Below are 5,000 nucleotides of genomic sequence, written 5' to 3'. Positions count from 1 at the left end.
TATAACTTCTTCACAAATCTCTGGTATTTGTTTTTAGCATAAAATTTTTCAATAACTTTGGCAGGCAAAGTACCAAGGATTAGCCACACAAAAAAGCTGGGGCTGGGGTCTCATTCATGCTTTTAGCAGTCTCCTATTTCATGTACTCCCTAAGAACAATTGTGTTTCAACAGTTTCATTACCTTTGGATGAAAACGTTTGGATTTACTTTTCGTAATGGATCAAGTTGTGCAAATAGGGCTGGAGTGTATGCGAACGATCTCTTTTGGTAAAAGTAGCAGAGCTTCTTCCCTGCGAGACAGTTGGCTGCTGAATGAACACATACCTGTAGTCGAAATGATCATTGACGATTTGTAAACTTTAGGCCGTTAGCTAAGCACAAGGGCACTTTCGGCCACCCAGCCCTTAAGACAGTGAAAAGAATGAGTTTGAGTGTTGGACAGCAAGATAAAAAGATCCTGAAAATATATTAGATGAAATACAAGGACCTAAAGATGGAAATAGGGGAAAACTCTAGAGTTGCACTAAGAAGTAACACTTGAGAGAGGTTAGACGGCGAAACTGAATAAAGGAACCAGCAACGGGGGTAATATGAAAGACTCAAAAGTGGATGCATCTAGAGGCCGAAGGGAAGCTGCAAACACCATTTAGCAATGCCAACAGTGCGCCGCATGAGGTGTACTAATGGCACTAACCCCTTGATAGGGTTACCGAAGTGAAGTTTGGCCTCTTGGCCATTTCTTAATTTTTCACATTATATTTGTTATCTACAGTTTATGTTCTTTAGAGTAAATAGGAACGAAATGGAGAGTTTATTTTTCACACTAGTATTTGTACTAATGCCATTAATTTACCGTACATAAACAATTAAAATATGATGCACTTCCAGTATTACAAATGTTCATCCAAAATGGTCGATAGGGCGTAATATCTGTCGGCCAGTGTACACCTAAAACTAAGCTTAATAAAAGGATTTTTAGATTTCCTTTATTTACATCAACGGGCTCCATATATCATAATGCTAAGATTTACATTTTCATGTAAATATTTCTAGTTAGCATAAAAAATAATCACGTTTCATTAGGAATCAGTCTGCAATGATTTTAAGTAAAGAGATCATTCAGTCGTTTTCAACACCTTCCTTTACACAAATAATATCTCCACCATATCACTGAAAGCTATAAAGATTTTTTTTACACTCCAAGAGATTTTCTCCTCTGTGTTTTGGGAAATTAAAACATTTACACTTCTGCTACTCATCTACAAAAGTAATACTTAATATCCAGTAAACCTGTGATGAATGTAAGTGGATATTCATATTCATTGCGGTGACTGATGAAATAAAACCGAAATTGGAACCTCGCATTCTTGCCTGGTACGCTCATGAAGACCCTTCCCAAATAGCAAACATTTTTCGGTGATTAAATTTGGCTGAGGGTCATACAAGAATTTAATAAAAACATGGAGATGCGGGCTTTTCTCGCTTTCATTTCCGAGAGAAAATGTTTAGTACCTTGATCATGACGTCCTGTGAGAAATGAGGAATTTCACAAGGAGCGGAATCCGGAAGACGAAAATTTACCAGTTGATTATTACTTGGCTCGTGTTGATTTTAAGCTTGCAAAACGGTTTGTGCTGCTATTGCTTTTGAAGAGACAATCTTTTGGCCTGATAAAGTTTAACGTCAAAATTGAAAAGTTTCCTACATAAAAGATGTCCACGGGGAGAAGTATTTAATTCAATACGACGCCAACGGCATCGGTTTTACGAAAGTGAGAAATGGGTTTTTGTAAAAGGTATAAATGTCTCATCGTTATTAAGATTTTTGTCGTTAGAGGAAGCTCTTCGTTGGGTGAGCCGGTAGAGCTGCGGACTGTCACTCGATGGGCCGGAGTTCAATTCCCCCAGCCGGCTGATGAAGAGTTAGAGGAATTTATTTCTGTTGATAGAAATTCATTTCTCGCTATAATGTGGTTCGGATTCCACAATAAGCTGTAGGTCCCGTTGCTAAGTAACCAATTGGTTCTTAGCCACGTAAAATAAGTCTAATCCTTCGGGCCAGCCCTAGAAGAGCTGTTAATCAGCTCAGTGGTCTGGTAAAACTAAGGTATACTTAACTTGCCGTTAGAGGACACGAAAATTGAACAGAGTATCTAAAAGGTAAAACTAAGTTAAGTGGATATTAGTTATATATCTTTGTCAGTTACAAAACAGATGAATAAGTAAATGAAACATTGTTGTTATACAGAATAAAAATTCAAATGCTCACAGTTGCAATTGCAACAAATATTTACTAACCTGAGACTAGAAAAGTATCTTCCTAATTTCATTCTTTCGTTAAGCGTAAAACTCAAAAATGCATAAATTATAAGGTGAAATATTTCTAGATGTAAAGAAAATCTAATAAGTACGATTGTGAACTTGTGGAGTTTTCGGTATTAGTACCTTTTCACACTAAGTCGGTCCGGCGTCGCATTACAGCCGACAAGCCCCACTCGACATGTGCGGTGCTGCACCCAGACGCGATTGCAGTTGGCCATTGCGTTCAATACGTGCCTTCACACTATGCGATTGTCTCCTGCATATACGTGCGGCAGCAGTAGACGTCCACTGCTTCTGGTAATCGGGTGCCTGAAAAATTGTCAGTATGGAGAGCGAAATTGATGTTGATCGTCTAATATCTTTAGTAGAGATGAAGCCTGTGTTGTGGGATAAAACTCTGGAAGACTACAAAAGTCGGAATTTAACAGCAAATACCTGGAGAGATGTTTGTTGTGGATTAAACAAAGAATTTGAAAATCTCAATGATATGGAAAGGAATGAGTTTGGTAAGTTACAAAATATTTATTTTTGTTTTACAATATCACATTTCTTTCAAAGCACTATGAATCATTGTTAGTTGATAAATTTTCACTTACTTGACCATGCAGTTTACATAATATTTATACACATATATGAACACATACACAAATCTAATCTGATTTTAACTAACTTTAAAGTAAATAACAAGTAAATTTTTATCAATAAATAGTTAGGCTCTATTAGATTGGCTTTTATTTATTCAGTTATCTGTTCATCTATCTTTTTAATCATTCAATAAATTTAGCACAGAAATAAGCCTTAAAATAGTTATTTTATGTAGCTCAGAAAATTGCTTAAAGTAATATACAGGCTTGTGAGATCAGGCTTGAGAATGAGCTGTCTGCCCCTTCCTGTACCTTCTGACCATACAAAAAAAATGTAAATAAATAAATAAAAAATAAAAATAAAATAAAATAAAAAATCTGTCACTTCAAGTTACTATATTTCAGAATTTTGCCAGGTCAAAGCTCCCTGTTGACTAATAAAATAATCAGCAAAATTGTTTCTCACATCGTTTGCTTCAGGTCCACCTCTTACATTTGTAGCATGTTCAAGTTCGCCTAACCTATTTATTGTCAATGTGTTCTCAAAACTGTAACCATCTCGGTCTCTTACAATATTATGTAGAACGCAACATGCTTTCACAATATTTACATCATGATCTAAAGAAACATTAAGGAGGCGATGGAATATTCTCCAATTATTGCTTAAAATTCCGAAAGCACATTCCACGTAACTTCTTCCTCTCCTTAACCGATAATTGAACTCTCTTTTTCTCTGTCAATTGTTTTCCACCATATGGTCGCATCAAATTATTATGCAGACCAAATGCTTCTCCACCTAAAATGACGTTTGGAATTCTTAGTTCATGAGAATCAGGCAGTGGTTTGGGATGTGGTAGAAGAAATAGGTTATGGTCAATACATTTCCAGAAGGATGTATTCTTGAATGTCGTTGAATCACAATCCTTACCATGTGCTCCAATGTCCACGTAAATGAACTTATACTCTGTATCAGCTACAGCCGTCAAAATACTTGAAAAGTAGTCCTTTGTAGTTGTAAAACATAGAACCACTGTCTTCGGGTTTTATGAGCCTTATGTGCTTGCCATTTACAGCACCAATGCAGTTTGGAAAGTTAGCTTTCGTTTCGAACCCCTCTGCAATGGCCAGCTTTTGTGCTAAAGAAGGTGTAGGTATAAAATCTCCCTTAAGGAAGTTCCATATAGCACTGCATACAGAATTTGCAACCTTTGATATTGTTAATATTCCCATCCTGTAGCTATAATGTAGTTCTGTAAACGTGCACCCACTTGCTAAATATCTGAAAACACATACACACACACACACACACACACACACACACACATATATATATATATATATATATATATATATATATATATATATATATATATATGTGTGTATATATATATATATGTGTGTGTGTGTGTGTGTGTGTGTGTGTGTGTGTGTGTGTATGTATTGAGTTACTATTTTTGATGGTGAAGCAAATGAACATCATGTATATGTGCATAATAAAATGAAAGGATATTATCAATTCTTTAACCACACGGGTTATTGTGCATCACTTTTTTGTTCTGTACTGCAAGGTAGGGAATCCCCTACGCAGAAAAATTATTAGTTCTACGAATAATGCAGAGAAAGGGACAACACCCATCTACGCCCTACTTTGTCCATAAGATCTGGGAGCAGTGACTTAGCGTAGTTGCCTCGGCGATTGCTACAACAAATAAATTCTTCCCTTAAAACTTGAAAAATCAGCTATACGAGTATATACAGGCAAAAAGAATTATATATATATATATATATATATATATATATATATATATATATATATATATATATATATATATATATATATATATATATACATATTTATACACACATAAATATGCAGTATATATAAATACACATATACAGTACATATACTTTATATATACATATCAACATTTATATGCGTATATATACATGATATGTATGTATATACATGCATATCGATATAGATACACTATGGGTACTTGAGTCATAATGCTTTTGCATATACATATAAATATGCATATATATATATATATATATACATATATATAATTTATATATATATATCAATATTTATAT

The sequence above is a fragment of the Macrobrachium rosenbergii genome, chromosome 41 (genome assembly GCF_040412425.1).
Source record: "Macrobrachium rosenbergii isolate ZJJX-2024 chromosome 41, ASM4041242v1, whole genome shotgun sequence".
NCBI lineage: Eukaryota > Metazoa > Arthropoda > Malacostraca > Decapoda > Palaemonidae > Macrobrachium > Macrobrachium rosenbergii.
This window is presented reverse-complemented; position numbering follows the sequence as displayed.